This window comes from Pelobates fuscus, chromosome 8, assembly GCF_036172605.1.
Source record: "Pelobates fuscus isolate aPelFus1 chromosome 8, aPelFus1.pri, whole genome shotgun sequence".
In the NCBI taxonomy this organism is placed as follows: Eukaryota; Metazoa; Chordata; class Amphibia; order Anura; family Pelobatidae; genus Pelobates; species Pelobates fuscus.
The window spans coordinates 154,948,591-154,966,850 of record NC_086324.1 but is presented as its reverse complement, the minus strand read 5'-3'; positions in this window follow the sequence as shown (position 1 = coordinate 154,966,850).

Genomic DNA, 18,260 nt, shown 5'->3' with positions numbered 1-18,260 from the left:
CCACCCCCACACTATGTGTCTTACCCATACTACATCCCTATCACCCCTACACCAGGTCTGTCTCCTAAATTACTATCAATAAAGATTTGTATCAGGACAAGTAGATTGTCACGGCAGACAAGTAGATTGGGCAAACACTTTAGTCCCTGGACAAGTAGTTTTTTTTTTTTTTAAATTTCAACACCCCTGCCCTCTCTGCCATATACACCCCCTCCATATACACCCCTGCCTTGTCATAATATCCTCCCTGCTATAAACCCACTACCTGGTCATAATTCCCACCCTGGCATATACCCCTTTAACATGTCATATAATACCCACACTGCCATAATCCCCTCCCTGCTATATACCTCCACCGTATCATAATACACACCCTGCCATACACCCTGGCCCTGCCTTGACATAATATCCTCTCTTCCATATAACACCCAATCCCATTGTTCCCACCCGTGACATAAAACACCATATACTCACCACCTCACCTGCAGTCACCTCCTTCAATCCACTGTGTGCAGTGGCACACACTGTCATAGTATCCACCACACTGTCCCACCCTGCCATATACCTTTCTCCTGATAGTAATACTCACCCACTTACATATACATCCACGTTGTCACATTCCCCCAGACAGATAGGACAGATATATACTGGAAGGCAGTGAGATTAAACATTTTTATGGACCATATAGGAGTTTGTGTACGCCCTGCAGTAAGCCGGCAGCCGGGGTATGACATCATCCTGGCATCGGCATCACTACTGGTCGTGCAAGTGAGCTGTGAAGGAAGAGCACAGAGATCCCAGCCCAGCAGCAACCGCTTGTCACTCCCAGAGTAAGGTAGGGAGGTTGGTTGGACCTCTTAATAACTAAATGCGTTTGTATATCTGTGGTTGTGTATATGTTTAGTAGATAGCTCCCTAATTTGGTGTCCTTAAATATGTCAATCCCACATAAGGATAACAAATAAGTGAGTTATCTACTAAACAACCTAAAGATTAGAATTAAGAAAAAGGCTTTTTAAATTTTGATCTTTTAGCTATTTAGTAGAGAATTCCCTAAATTGGTGCCCTTATGTGAGATTCCATATGTAAAGATACCAAATTAGGGTGCTGTTTAGCAGATAGCTCCCTTATTTGGTGTCCTTAAATATGGCAATCCCACATCTCAGCATCTTGCCAACACTACACACAAACACATCCCTGCATTCCAGTGCAAACACTACATACAAACACACCTCTGTATTAAAACATCACCATTATATATAACCACACCACTGCATCTCGCCAACACTACACACAAAAGCATGCCTGCATTAAAATGCCAACACTACATACAAACACACCCATTCATTCACTCACACTTACTCCATACAAAAGCATGCTTACATTGAAACATGCAAGCACTGCTCAATGCTACATACATTAAAAAAATGTGGGTGTTTTGTACATTTTAAAGTGCAGGGGGGGTGCCAAAACTAGGACCCGCCCCGGGTGCCATATGCTCTAGGTACGCCCCTGATAAATGCTCATTTTACATTGGAAAGTAATGCAAAAAAAATACTAAGGCCCAAAATCTGAAAGTAAACATATTTGTGCTCAGTTTCTGTTTTTCACACTTTTGCGAAAAAAAAAGTTTATTTGCCAGGAATATATTCTGTTCCTCTGCATTGATGCAGAGAGACTGCATAATCAAGCCCGTTTTCCCCCTATGTCACAATGAAAGTCAAAATTGAAGGCAGCTTTCTTGCAGCCAGTGAAGCAGGGTAGATATACCACAAGGATTCCTTGCAGGCTGCAAGAGCAGCCTGCAATGCCTTGTATTATACAGATATATGGTGTGCTGGACTTATTCTATGTCGGCATTATACCCACAGTAAACATTATTTTTACATTCTTTTGGAATTTAAGAAAGCTTTATTCCCAGAAATGCCATCAGGTTCTCTACCAGCAAGCATAAAAAAGTATTTACTATTTGTATTTGTCTATTTTTGTTACACCTATAGTTCGGGAGAAAAAAATGTTGTTTCTGCTTCTATGTTGTTATATGTGAATATTGCAAAGTAAGGTATACCATGTTGTCTCTAAAATGTTTTATTTTCCAATATTTCTTCAGATTTCTCTTTTTTCTTCCACCTAAAAATGCTATTGAATGGCTGATGGGTGTAAGAGATGCAACTGAGTTAAATACATATTCCAAAGCCCAAGTACAAATTTTTTTTTTTTAGAAAATCACTATTTAGTAGATATATCCCAAATTAAAACATGTATGCCAAATCCCTTTTGTTGTTTTAATCCATCTTTATCTAGCTTTGAAAGTCACGCAGATGAAAGAAAAACAAAAAACTAGTTTCCAAATTAAGAAAGATCCACTAACTTTTAAATACCTGGAACCAGGTTATCAAATATACTCCATTCAGAAGCATTCAGACAATCTATTGTACATTGTACACAAGATGTATCAATGTCCAGACTGTGTAACCCAGCCTCTGGATTACATTAATATAGAACAGATATCAGACAGTTCAGATATGGTCAAAAGGGGAACCATTGCATTCATTTATTTATCAAGTGAGTTTTTTTGTTGATGTTTTGTAGACTTTGGTGTTGAAGGCACACTCCATTGCCAAAAGGAAAAATAAATACATGCATACATAAAAATCGCTATTTAGTAGATATCCCTCCGTGAAAACACATGCATATTTTGCTGCACGTTTTTATTTTGGGTAAATCTAAATACAGTTTGCAAGAGCTGCAGATCTGCTGTCTGCAGCCTTTGCAAGCCCTCCCCTTTTCCCGCAGCAAATACCTTTGGTCAGTGCCAGGGGAAACAACCATTCAGAGGTTTCTCGTTGAGAAGTCTCTGATTTTGAGCTGTCAACATGGCTGTCAACCTAAATTGTCTCAGCGGACAGGGAGGCTGCGCAGAGCTCAAATGTTCGGTGTGGACAAGCATACATGCGCTGACAGGCACACTTTTACTTGGGGAACAAGCCAATTTCGTTCCGTTAACAGAATCGGCAAGATAACCTCTCCGGCTGTCTGACAGCTAGGGAGGTTTACCTGCAATTATTAATAAGAGTGCTGTTTTAAAAAGGAAATTAGCATTTTAATAAAATGCATTTAACAGGAGCATATCCTCACACATTAAACACTTTATCACGCTAACATACTTTATATGGGTCAAGTGGCTCCTTAATGTAAAGATGCCACTTAAAACATGTAGTCCACGTTTGCATGCTCTTTTAACTATTTAACCACTAGAGGGCCTGCACATTCACATACACAGATGCTGACTCATTTCTTGGCCAGGTTTATAAATTCAAGAAAAACATGCTTTTGTAGGCTCAGCTCTGATTTAAAGAGTTCCAGAGCCGATGTTTTTTATAGGTTGTGTTACCATAGAAGTCACATATTACTTTATTTCTTCAGGGTGACATTTGAAAACGCAGAGCTGAGAATGTGACCCAGAGTGATCCCACATAATGTAAAAATAATGAACTGTCTCCGTAATTGCTTGTTGAACACAGAGCTTTCATTAGTTTAGCGCAATCTCTGACCTCACTGCCCCTCTCTTTGCTGGATTTAATGCCAAATTCAGACCCCAATAGGTCAGCAGTTCATTAACGCATTGCTTTATTTAAGAATAACATAAATACTCTCCAATGGGGAAACTGAAATATCTACGCGTTCCTTTTAACCTTTTAAGAAAAAGAATTGTTTTTTAAGACAATGCATTATTGACAAGAACTCTCCGGAATTTATACGTTCCAACCCGGAACAGCAAAAAGAATAAAAGAAAAAACAGTGTATACAGAACGTGTCTGCCAGAAAGACGAGAAAGATTGATCTGTCGGGAATGTAGTGAAATGCAAATTTTCTGCAAAAGTATTTTAAATAAAAACACATGACTTGCACACCTTTCAATCTTCTCCTTTGGACTTAAATGTGAAATGTGCTTTGATTTTTTTTGTTGACAAGTAACACTTTATTAAAAAACCTTGTGTGTATGCATGTCCTCGCACCGAATTTTTTTTTTTTTAGCGTTTTATCAGGGGATACGTACAAGATTTAAAAAGCATCTTGAAAATTGAACATTCTATATAATGTGTCTTAGCAACTAAGGTCTGTATTGTAGCGAAGTAAAAAAAAAAAAACAACAACAAATTGCCAAGATGTATGCTAAATCAAGCTCAATAGCCAAGCTGTTATTGCAAGGGAATAAACTGTTAAAAGACAAATGTGAACATGCGCTCAAAAAAAGTGAAAATAAATTTAAATAGCTGCAAAGATTCCTAAATAAAACTGTGATTTCTCCACACAGTGATCATGATTATAACCAAAACACAAAAGGGGTGAGCTTGAAGAATTAGTTCTGAGAATACTTGTCTCTAAATTTGAAAGTCTTCTAATAAGTGTGAAAACATGTAAAATAGAAAATATATCAGACACTATTTAGTGCAGATCAGCTGTGATAAAAACCATATGCAACCAGTTGGACGTGTCTATAAATAACTGTGCATAGGATCAATCAGGGTAATAAAAGCAATAGCACATAATAAAAATGTGTCTGTAAGAGTTAATTAAACAATAATTAAATATGAATATGGCAATATGGCAATATAGATGTATTTGTATGATGTATAAGATACTTAAACAACAGTAGAATGCAATGGTATCATAAAAATTACCAATATGGCAAAAAACGCACAAAAGAAAAAAATATACTGGATTCCTAGACAGGTGATCAGAATATAATGGGATATAATTCCAAAGATACCGGTGACACCAGCCACTTACAGCTCTAATGTCTGCATACAGCCTGGGTAAGCTGGCAAAAGCTATAAACTCCATGACAGGCGCACAGTCGGATTTGCCGGCATATGCGCTAACCTTACCCAAACCCCCATTAAAACACGGACACAGGTTACACTATTTGAAATAATTAGTCCACAGCTTTATTAAATTATTAATAAAATAATTAAGGAATAACAAATGGGGTCATTGCCAACAAATCTTATTAAAGTTAACATCCCCCCATATACATAACATACGCCTAGAAATGACCCCACAATAATAACAATAGATAACAATCTAAATAACATGTTAGTACAGAAACTGGCCGCCCAATATGACCACATTTCCACCAGGTTAAATTGTAGGGGTGTACCGAGACACCACTACCCACCATATCGATTGTAGGGGTGTACCAAGACACCGATACCCACCATATCCATTGTAGGGGTGTACCAAGACACCGCTACCCACCAGTTCTAGTGTAGGGTGTACCAAGACACCACAACACCCCCATGTTCGGAGCCACCAACGGGCTCGAACCTACCAACCACGTGCAACACTGCCCAATCCACACTAAACCTCAGGATGCCCACTTTCTCCTATATCTACCCTCCGATTTAACCAAGCCATTCCCCGCCGCTGTGAAAAAAACAGGAAATCAACTAACCTAACCAAATACAGGGAGGGTGGGAGGGACAACTGACAGGTAAGCTTAGGTTCAGTTAAAATGGCCACTTCATATAATGGCTGGTATAATACTCCCCTTATGGCTCTGCCCTACCCAGCATGCTAGCTGTCACTAACTTCCTGTGGCTGCTATGCCTACCTCTTGGCTCTGTCAAGGCCACTTAGCTGCGCTGATCCATGGGCTACATGACAGACGCACAGTCGGATTTGCCGGCATACACGCTAACCTTACCTAAACCCCCATTAAAACACGGACACAGGTTATACTGTTGGAAATAATGAGTCCACAACTTTATTAAATTATTAATAAAAAAATTAAGGAATAACACATGGGGTCATTGCCAACAAATCTTATTAAAGTTAACATCCCCCCATATACATAACATAGCCCTAGCAATGACCCCACAATAATAACAATAGATAACAATCTAAATAACATGTTAATACAGAAACTGGCCACCCAATATGACCACATTTCCACCAGGTTAAATTGTAGGGGTGTACCGAGACACCGCTACCCACCATATCGATTGTAGGGGTGTACCAAGACACCCCTTCCCACCATATCCATTGTAGGGGTGTACCGAGACACCACTACCCACCATATCGATTGTAGGGGTGTACCAAGACACCGCTACCCACCATATCCATTGTAGGGGTGTACCAAGACACCGCTACCCACCATTTCCAGTGTAGGGTGTATCAAGACACCACAACACCCCCAGGTTCGGAGCCACCGACGGGCTTGAAGCTACCAACCACGTGCAACACTGCCCAATCCACACTAAACCTCAGGATGCCCACTTTCTCCTCCATCTACCCTCCGATTTAACCAGGCCATTCCCCGCCACAGCTCAGGACTTGACACCTAAAGCTTCTGAGCGACCCCCACCACACCGGAATAAGGCCTGTTGAATGCCTTCCTGAAGGTCCAATTTAAAAAAATCACACCTTACATCCGAACCCAGGGAGCTTGCCTCCCAGTTCGTTGTTTCTCACTGTTACACCGCCCCCACATCTGATAAATACCACCATCAATTTTTTATTAATTCGTCCTCGACACCGAGCCACCGCGGCCGGGTACCTAGTATGTCTCCAATGTAACCGAGGAACCATCTTGGACCGCACCACAACCACACCTGTGGCCAGCTCCCATAGCCGGTCCACCTTCCTCTGCCTCCACCTGATCAATTCCTTTTCCGGGACCATGCCGATATCCTTCCCGCCCTTGCGGATTACCAGAATTTCCTGGACAGTACCCCTTGTTACCTTCTGGAAAATTTTCTCCACTAATGCCTTGCCACCAAAACCCCCGAAAACCAAAACCACTCCAGCTCCACCAATTCCAAAGGAAAGCCCAGTTGCGCTTTACCCGAACTGCGGCTCCCTTCTGCGCCCCTTAGATGTAAGAGTGGCCCACCAACTATGTCACCAAACCTGAAATGAAAGTAATTAGCGACAAGGCATAGCCTCAAACACAAACCCATACGTCCATAGCATTTTAAACCAAATAGACCGGACGTAAACAGGACTTAAACCGTACTGACTCCCACCTGCCTAAACGTTTCCCCAGGTCCTCACTTAAAACCAGGCGGACGCCTCTGTCGCCGCCATTATACGGGAAGAATGGGCCCCAAAGTGCCCGGGATCCAAACCCAACATTGTCAAACCCCTCCGAACAAACCCTTGCGGGAATTGAATTGTGACAGTGCCGATCCATCCCCTTTTATCAGTAAGCCACCCGGGATGTCCGGGCGAAGCTCCAAGTAGTATGATGCGCTTGACGCCGGGCGTACCCCTGACCCCGGCAAAGAATATAGCTTTACCAAACCTCCTTTACCAGACACATCCGTTCTTGTACAACCCTACCGAATCGTTACCTTAACTGACTGATGTTCGACAACCGAGTGTAGAACCCCCCAACACCCGCCTGAAAGGCACTCACCAGCTCCCCAATCCGAATTGCCCCAAGCCCAAGAGAAGGCCATTGCAAACAAACTCACCGCAAAAGTAGAGTAACACACCACCAGGCGTTGCGTTACCCAAGGAAACCAGCCGCCCGGCACCGACATATTTCATACCTCTCCGTAAGACCCATGATGCCTGACGGACGTGACAACATTCCGTCACTTCCTCCCAGTCGGTCAGTTTGAACCCTAACGCCAATGCCGCCATGCTCCTGTCCATTGCCGATGGAGCTAACGCTGAAAGAACAAGCGGCCTAGGGACCACAGCAAGGTATCCCTTCGCCCCTCCTTTGACTGGGACTCCCCAGTGAAACCAACCGCCTCGTCCCACATATCCCAAACCTTCACATAGGCAGTCCCCGTGCCCGGTGCCATAGGATTCTGTATCGATCCTCCAAGCATGGCGTCTCAAGCTGCCACATTTCCTCCAGACCGGCCTATCCCTCCTCCCGCGCCCCCTGGGGCCGCCATTCGCAGCTTGTCCCCTTGTGCGCAAGCCAAGTAACCAGCCCCTACCTTCCACCAGCCAGGCACGTGGCGTGCCTGCACCCGATATTAAACGACCTGCACAGTGATACGAATCGCCGCCATCGGCGTACCTCCTGAACCGAGGACCCGGCTGGATGGTAAACCGTATGAACCCCGACGAATTGTCTGTGAATTACGACTTTTCGTCCCTTAATCCTTCACCTTTTAGAGCCACTGCCACTACCAATGGAAATAACTCAAAATATGCCAACTTCGAATAAGAGGACCTACCTTTCATGCCTCCCGCCACTGCTCCGCGCACCACAGAGGCATCTGTGAACAACTCGATACCACCCGCAATGGCTCCACGAGTAGCTTTCGCCATGAAACGGCTACAGACCCATTCCTCGCGACTAACCTCACATGCAAACTTGAAACTGCCTTATGAACAACTGCGATTTCTCAGCGTGACCTTCTTGGACCTGCGAACCTTCACCCTGAACTCCCGAAGTGCAGTCAACTGATCCCCAGGCAATTGACACTCTCCTACCACCGAAGCAATTTCCAGCCCAAGCTAAGACGTGCGGTAGGATTCCCGCGACCGTAAGGTATGTCCACAACGGCCCGGCCCAGCCGAGCCCACACAGCAAGCTATCTTACAGATAATGTACTAAGGAACCCCTTCCTGATTCCTCTTTCACCACCCACTCCCAGATGGAACCAACTTCCCGAAGTAGGAACATGAAATGGAGCAGAGGTTACCAATAGGCACCTGCAAACATGCAACCCAAAAGATGGAAGGGTCGTCAAAAATCGAACGCGTCCCGCTCCCCCGAACCAACTCGACGGCAAGGCCGAATGATGCCAAAGATACAGAACAGGTCTGCGTCGATGCCCTCATTTACCGATGCCCCTTTCGGGTGCGATAAGTTTTGAATCAGACAGAATTTGCCTGCCCCTTTCTAGGGGACCACCCCCCACGGAGATGCCCACAGATCCGCTAATGGCGGGGATGTAACGGACCCGCAATCCCCCCAATTGGGCTTCCTCACGTGACCACTCGACTTTGAATGGAATAGCGAAAACCCCCCTAACAATCCCAGCCATAAAACTAGCGCCTTAAAGGGAGGTTTACTGCCTTAGCCACGACAGCAACGCACTGGTCATCACCAGTGCCGCTCCGAGCCGCAAATGCGGGGCTTAAGCCCCGGCGAGTACCCCTCTTGCCTTAGGTTTTCCTTTCTTGATGCGTCAGTTGACACCGTGACTCCCACCGCCTCCGGAACACCCGTATCCAAGCCTACCCGACGGTCCCCAGTTGCATTGACCTTTCTTCTGTCCGGCCAGCACCGCACCTCCTGAGGGCGCGCCGGCAGCCCCCCGGAAAGAGCGCATTTCCTGCACCATCATTAGGAACTGGGCACCTTACCCCGATTACGCCTATTGGTGCATATGTTAGTACGTGGCGTTATTTAAAATCAATAAAGACTGTAATTATTTTTAAATTCTAGTACTACCAGTAAGAATGAAATTATTAAAGGTGGTAACAGTTTGAGACACTTAGCCCCCCCACACCCTTTCCTTTCTATGTGGGGGGATTGACTCTCTAACTTTTGTTTTCTGTTAAATGAATAAAAATATTATCGACAAACCTGTTGATGGAAGGGAAAAACAATCAGAAAAAAAAAGCCCCCCCCAAAAAAATAACCTTGTGCATAGTGAATGCATACACAGAGTATTAATACAAACAACAAAATCAACAAAATTCCATGCAGTACAAATAAAATAACAAACATAAGAAGTACCAGAAGCCAATTTGTAAAACAAGATAATAAAAAGCAGAAAATGCGTATTCAAGTGTAAAGAAAATGACAGATACACCCTAGCTATTAGAGAATTCAAAGTGTATATCCAGCACATCTTTTGTTGTCCTAGCTACTTGTCAAAACTACCACCTCTCCATTGTTTGGTGATTCTTTCAATGCCCATAACTAGGGTCACTATTATGATGTAGCTGGAAATGTACTGGTAAACTATGATTAAGAAACTGCTTCTTGATATTTCTAACATGTTCCTCTATTCGTACAGAAGAAGTCCCGCCCACATACATATTGTTAGAAGGACATGATTGAACATATACTACATTGGTAGACTGGTAAATTAGAAGTTGTTTTTATCTTATATGACCTTTTGTTGGCTACAAATTCAACAAACTTGTGTTTTTCTGACTTCTAAATCCTATAGGCTAAACCAGCGTTTCCCAGTTGGTGTTACGCGGAACCCTAGAGTTACGCGGAACACTAATTGGGGATCCGCCAAAAAATTTGAAAACAAAATGGCTGCAGGCGGCGAGGGAGCAGTGAGCAGTTATCTCCATGCTCAACTCTCTCGCGCGCACAGCAGTGATGCCGGAACCGAAATATGACGTCACTCCGGCTCCGGCATCACTAAGAGCAAGGGAGCTAAGCAGGGAGATCACTGCTCCCTCGCTGCCCACACACCAGCCGCTCAGCAGCCGCACTGGACCCCAGGGACTTCATGCCAGCAGCCACACTGGACCCCATGGACTCCATGCCAGCACTCCTAAAGGTAGGGGGGCTGGGTGAAGTAAAATTTGTATTTTTCTTTAAATTGTATGTGTGTCTGTTAGGGAGTTTGTATGTATTTGAGAATGTATCTGTTCTTGTCAATGAGAGTGTATGTTTTGTATGTGTGTCTGTAAAAGAGTGTGTGTGTTTGTCAGTGAGAGTGTATGTCAAAGAGTGTGTGTGTCTGTCAAAGAGTGTGTGTGTTAGTGAGGGAATCTGTGTGAAGGTTTGTGTATGTGTCACTGTGTGCATGTATGTAAGTATGTGTGTGTATGTGCCAGTATGTATCAGTGTGTTTGTATGTGCCTGTGTGTGTTTGTCTGAGTGTGTCAGTATGTATCTGTGGGTGCAAGTGTGTGTATGTCACTGTGTGTATCTGAGTGTTTGAGTGTGTTTGTGTGTGTGTGTGTGTGTGTATTTGTAAGTCAAGATGTGTGAATCTGTGTGCCAGTGTGTGTGTATATCTGTGTGTCAGCTACATATACACACTGACACAGAGATACACACACTGGCACATACAAACACAGATGTACACACCTTGACACACACTGGCACATGCAAACACAGATACACACACCTTGACACACAGATACATACATACACACACAAGATACACACTGTGTGTCAAGGTGTCTGTGTATCTGTGTGCCATTCTTTGCCAGTGTGTGTATCTGTATGTCAGATTCATACACACTTGCTCATACAAACACAGATACACACACCTTTATACACAGACACAAACAAACACAGATACACAGACTTTAAAACATAGACCCACACACCTCAACACACAGATATATAGATACATGCATACACACACACACACACACACAGATACACACTGTGTGTCAAGGTGTGTGTATCTGTGTCAGTGTGTGTATCTGTGTGTCACTATCTGCCAGTGTGTATCTGTGTGTCAGATTCATACACACTGGCACATACAAACACAAATACACACACCTTGACACACAGATACACACACCTTGACACACAGATAGATAAATACACACACACACACAGATACACATTGTGTGTCAAGGTGTGTGTATCTGTCAGTATGTGTATCTGTGTGCCACTATCTGCCAGTGTGTATCTGTGTGTCAGATTCATACACACTGGCACATACAAACAGACACAGATACACACACCTTGACACACAGATACATACACACACACACACACACAGATACACTGGCATATACAAACACAAATGCACACACCTTGACACACAGATACATACACACACACAGAGGTACACTGGCACATATAAACACAAATACACACAGATACTCACACCACACAACAATAGCCACATTGATGGTTCAGAATTATCTTGTTTATTCATTGGTCCTTTTGTAGTATTATTTGAAATCTGTTTAAGACTACTACATCCTTTAAAAGTGATTTTAGGACACAGGCAATATTATATATTATATTATATTTTCCAAAGAGTCATAACATAATAAAATATGCCAATGTTTTTGATTATAGACCTGATGGCCTTTCTATTGTGGTTAAAGGAACACTATAGGGTCAGGAATAAAAACATGTATTCCTAACCCTATAGTGTTAAAACCACCATCTCTCAGATTACTTCTCTTCTCTCCCTCATTTCTTCCTCCTCATTTTGACTTTTCTCCTCTTCTCTTGTCTTGCTTCTTCTCATTTCACACCTCTTTGACCCCCTTTGCTTATCTCTGTTCTCACCCCTTGGTTTACAGGGGTATTGTTCTTCTTTTTTTTTCTCTCTCTTTTCTCAATTTTAATTTTTTCATTACCCAGGCATGATTACACAGTCGGAGAAACGAGGATGCCTAAAGATGAAATTGGTTTGTGTAGAGTTTAGGGCTCCTTATTAAGCTGCATTGCCTGGATTAAACACAAAATCCTCGATGGGAGGCAAGGCACAAAGGGATTAAAAAGTGGCTTGTCATGTGAGCTCATGTTACATGTTGTATTTCCAAGAATGTTCTCTTAAATATTGGCTTCTGCGCAAGCCTGAAAGTTGTATTGTACTTGCTATACCTATCGTATGAAAAATAAAGAATTTAAAAAAAATATATATATACATATTTAATGGCCTCTAAGCCCATATCATGTTGGATCATTATAGAAACATAGAATGTGACGGCAGATAAGAACCATTCGGCCCATCTAGTCTGCCTAATTTTCTAAATACTTTCATTAGTCCCTGGCCTTTTCTTATAGTTAGGATAGCATTATGCCTATCCCATGCATGCTTAAACACCCTCACTGTGTTAACCTCTACCACTTCAGCTGGAAGGCTATTCCATACATCCACTACCCTCTCAGTAAAGTAATACTTCCTGATTTTATTTTTAAACCTTTGCTCTTCTAATTTAAGACTAGTAATATAAAGTGATGTCACGTGATTCGTTACTGAAAAAAATATTTTTTCTTCCCAAGCGGTGTCTTTTTAAACTTGTAACAATTGTAAATGAATCCTTGAGATATGACTTACGTTTTTGTACCAATGGTTGTAATAACACATCAATGTACACTGAGAGATTTGATGTGACCGATCCAATTCCCAAAATGATAAGATGTCCAGGAGGACAAGTGGGATATTTATGTAGTTTTGGAAAGAAATAAAATAAAGGAGTTCTTGGATGTATACTGTTTAAATACTTATATTCATTTAGGATCCCCAATTGATCACCCTTATTAAAAAAAAGAAAAGTTAAAGCCTCTATTAAATTGTTGTTATTGGGATTCAATTTAACTTGATATACGTTAAGCCAGGGCCGGCCTTAGGGGTGTGCACACATTGCCGGCTGTTTATTATTCTCCACCCGGGATTAAAAAAACAAACAAAAGCTTTGCGGTGGGGGCAGGGCTAAATTACGGCAGGCAGGGCCGGACTGGGAATTAAAAGCAGCCCTGGAAAAAAAATATTTACCAGCCCCATAATGCGTCGCGCCAGCATAGTGTGCAGATACAGAGTTAGAAAAGATAACTTAAAATTAAAATTATTACTCCAACGTGAAAAAAAAGCACATATAGGCTTAAAAAAAAAGAGTGCAGATTTATTTTAAGCAGACGTGCCTTTGCATATAACCAATGTTTCAGTCCAACTACCATGACATATTAAGGAACGCTTGGTAATAGGACTGAAATGGTGAATGTATGTAGGGCACAACTGTAAAAAATTACGTTATCTTGTTTATTTTGAGGTCCTGTGGGTGCACTCTTCACTTTAAATATGTTATTGTGCTGGATTATGCACCTAGCAACAAGACTGGGCCAATATCTGCTTATTACATATTGTACATATCAATGACATTTCTTAGTGTATTATGCATATATAAATGTACATTAATATATGTGTAAATATAATAGGCATAATTATATATATATATATATATATATATATATATATAATATAAATCAGTGGCGGATCCAGAGCCTGATCTCAGGAGGGGCACCTATAGATTATTTAAAGAAATAATCCATGCACAATAACCACTACTGCTCTGTGTAGTGGGTATGGTGCCAGGAGTGCCGGGACCCGCTCCCAGAGTAAGTAGTCAAACCGTTTAAGTACAGTTTGACAACTTACCTGGGGTCTGCTGGGATATGGGGCTGTAGTAGGGTATAGGAGCAGTGGTGCAATGTGTGAGGGGTGCAATGTGTGTGAAAGGTTCAGTGTGTAGGGTGCGTGGGGCAATGCGTGTATGGGTGGCTGTGTGTGTAGGGGAATGTGTGTATGGGGGTCTGTGTGTGTGTATGGGGGGGGCAGTGTGTGAATGTGTATGGTGTGTGTGGGCAGTGTTTGTATGGGGCTAGAGTTCACTCTCACCACTTGGACCACCAGGAATCCCTGGTGGTCGCAGTGGTGAGAGTGAACTCTAGCCCGTAGCTCCAGGGCTAGAGTTTCCCTGTGGCACTCTCCCTCCCCCTCTGTCTCTCTCTATTCATCCCTCTTTCTCCCCTTGTGTCTCACTCTCCCCCTTTCCCTGTGGCACTGTCTCTCTCTATTCACCCCTCTTTCTCCCCGTGTGTCTCACTCTCCCCCCTCTGTCTCTTTCTCCCTCCTTTCCCTGTGGCACTCTCCCTCCCCCTCTGTCTCTCTCTACTTACGCCTCTTTCTCCCCTTGTGTCTCACTCTGCCCCCTCTGTCTCTTTCTCCCCCCTTTCCCTGTGGCACTGTCTCTCTCTATTCACCCCTCTTTCTCCCCGTGTGTCTCACTCTCCCCCCTCTGTCTCTTTCTCCCTCCTTTCCCTGTGGCACTCTCCCTCCCCCTCTGTCTCTCTCTATTTACGCCTCTTTCTCCCCTTGTGTCTCACTCTCCCCCCTCTGTCTCTTTCTCCCCCCTTTCCCTGTGGCACTGTCTCTCTCTATTCACCCCTCTTTCTCCCCGTGTGTCTCACTCTCCCCCCTCTGTCTCTTTCTCCCTCCTTTCCCTGTGGCACTCTCCCTCCCCCTCTGTCTCTCTCTATTTACGCCTCTTTCTCCCCTTGTGTCTCACTCTCCCCCCTCTGTCTCTTTATCCCTCCTTTCCCTGTGGCACTCTCCCTCCCCCTCTGTCTCTCTCTATTCGCCCCTCTTTCTCCCCTTGTGTCTCACTCTCCCCCCCTGTCTCTTTATCCCTCCTTTCCCTGTGGCACTCTCCCTCCCCCTCTGTCTCTCTCTATTCGCCCCTCTCTCCCCCCTTGTGTCTCACTCTCCCCCCTCTCCCTGTGGCACTCTCCCCCCCTCTGTCTCTCTCTCTATTCACCCCCCTCTGTCTCTCTCTCTATTCACCCCCCCTCTGTCTCTCTTCACCCCCCCTCTGTCTCTCTCTTCACCCCCCCGTCTCTCTCTTCACCCCCACCTCTGTCTCTCTCTTCCCCCCCTGTCTCTCTCTTCATCCCCCTCTGTCTCTCTCTCTCTTCACCCCCTCTGTCTCTCTCTCTCTCTTCACCCCCCTCTGTCTCTCTCTCTCTTCACCCCCCTCTGTCTCTCTCTCTTCACCCCCTCTGTCTCTCTCCACCCCCCCTCTCTCTCTCTCTCTCTCCACCCCCCCTCTCTCTCTCTTCACCCCCCTCTCTCTCTCTTCACCCCCTCTCTCTCTTCACCCCCCCGTCTCTCTCTTCACCCCCCTCTGTCTCTCTCTTCACCCCCCCTCTGTCTCTCTCTTCACCCCCCCTCTGTCTCTCTCTTCACCCCCCCCTCTGTCCCTCTCTTCACCCCCCCCTCTGTCTCTCTCTTCATCCCCCCCTCTGTCTCTCTCTTCATCCCCCCTCTGTCTCTCTCTTCATCCCCCCTCTGTCTCTCTCTTCATCCCCCTCCTCTGTCTCTCTCTTCACCCCCCCCTCTGTCTCTCTCTTCATCCCCCCCGTCTCTCTCTTCATCCCCCCTCTGTCTCTCTCTTCATCCCCCCCCTGTCTCTCTCTTCCCCCCCCACCTATGTCTCTCTCTTCATCCCCCCCACTTCTGTCTCTCTCTTCATCCCCCCCACCTCTGTCTCTCTCTTCATCCCCCCCACCTCTGTCTCTCTCTCTTCACCCCCCCTTCCATCCCCCTCCCCCTTCCATCCCCCCACCCACCTGAGAGGAGTCAGGGGGCCGGCCGGCAGGCGGCCGCATTGCACGCTGCAGCCTCACCGGTCCGGCGGCACACCTAATGCTGAGGGCTGAGGGAGGAGCATGTCTCTCTACCATGCTCCCTCGCGGTTCCCACAATCCCCAGCAGCATCCGTGCTGGGGATTGTGAGAACCGCGAGGGAGCATGGTAGAGATATGCTCCCTCCCCCTTCAGCCCTCAGCATTAACAGTGCTGCCGGACCGGTGAGGCTGCAGCGTGCAATGCGGCCGCCTGCCGGCCGGCCCCCTCAAAGTGTGTGCCACCGGACCGGCCACCCGGTGGCACATATATTGCCAGAGCAGCCCCCAGGTGCCGCGGCCCACCGGGAAATTTCCCGGTATCCCGGTGGGCCAGTCCGGCCCTGACGGCAGGGGCGGGGCTAGAAGTGCCAGACCAGGCAATTGCTGCATGGGAAGCAGGAAGGAGTCCCTGCTTCCCCAACAAGCAGAATCCAGGAGCTGCACTACTTCCACCTCCATAATGAATAGAGGTAACAGTGTGTGCTTGTCTGACTGTGTGTGTGTGTGTGTGTGTGACTGTCTGCCGGTGTGTGTGTAACTGTCTGCCTGTGACTGTCTGCCTGTGTGTGTGTGTGTGTGTGTGTGTGTGCGAGTGTCTGCCTGTGTGTGTGTGTGTCTGCCTGTGTGTGACTGTCTGCCTGTTTGTGTGTGTGTGTGTGACTGTCTGCCTGTGCCTCTGTGTGTGTGTGTGTGTGTGGCTGTCTGTCTGTGTGTGTCTGTGGGTGTTTTTGACTGCCTGTGTGTGTTTGTGTGTGACTGTCTTCCTCTGTGTGTGTGTGACTGTCTGCGTGTGTGTGACTGTCTGCGTGTGTGTGTGACTGTCTGCCTCTGTGTGTGTTTGTGACTGACTGCCTGTGTGCGTGTGGCCGTCTGCCTGTGTACGTCTGTGTGGCTGTCTGCCTGTGTGCATCTGTGTGTGGCTCTCTGCCTGTGTGTGTGTGGCAGTCTGCCTGTGTGTGTTTGTATGGCAGTCTGCCTGTGTCTGTGTGGCAGTCCGCCTGTGTGTGTAACTGTCTGCGTGTGTGTGCGTGGCTGTCTGCATGCAACGGTGTGTGTGTTACACTGGCTGACTGTATGTGCGTGATTGTCCATCTGTACCTGTGTGTGTTTGTAATTGTCTGCCTGTAACTGTGTGTGTGTGTGTGTGTGTGCGTGAGACTGTCTGCCTGTAACTCTGTGTGTGTATGTGTGTGTAATGAATATTTATTTTTAAATCAATATTTATTTAATAAATCCCCTATACAATCACTACACTTCTATACACACACTATACATGGATGACAGGGGGTGGGGGGGGCGCTGCGAAGAATGTCCGCACAGAGCGCCTAAGGCCGGCCCTGCATTATGCTATCACTTAATAGCCTCGAGGATTCTTCTTGGAAGGACTGGCTAGACAAAATTACTTCACCTCCCCCCCCATTGTCAGCAGGTTTCGTTACAATCGTTTCATCTAATCTCCATTCTGTTAAGGACAACCATTGTGCCTTCGATAAATTCTGAATCTGTTTGTTGTCGAAAATGTATGGTGTCCTTATCTACTAATTTCATAAATGTATGCATAGAGGGACATTTAAGATGGTTTTGAAAAACAAAGGTTTATTTTTCAAATCAATACGAATGCCTATCTAATGCCTAACCTAATCTTTCTAAAGTACAAATTAGTAACAGATTTGGTTTCAAATTGTTTTTTTCTTAGGCTCCTTTCCTGAACCTATTCAAATCAACAAACAAGCCAGAATATCTGCTTTGTTTGTAGGGCAAACATTTAAATTTGTTGATGAAAGTCTCTCGTACTGCTGTTAGTGTATTTGAAGTGAGGTTAAAAATATCTCCTTTTCACTCCTGTCATTTTTTTCTACTTTCTCTAAATTTAGTTGCACCTCTTCTTCCTCTTTTAATGTCCCTTCTTCCCTGCTTAATCTCCTCTTTCCTGGGAATTCTGTAAAGATTTCTTGTGGATGTCTTTTTCTGATATTCTGATAAATGTCTATTATGAGAAGGGATCTCTCGTGAATGGTTCAGATGATTAAAACATCATATTTGTTCCTGGGGGAATCAAATCGAATGTATCTTGTTTTCCGTTTAGCCTCTGTTTGTCTAACTGTCATTCTTTTGGATACAGAGCCTATTGCCATTATATTTAATTATTGTT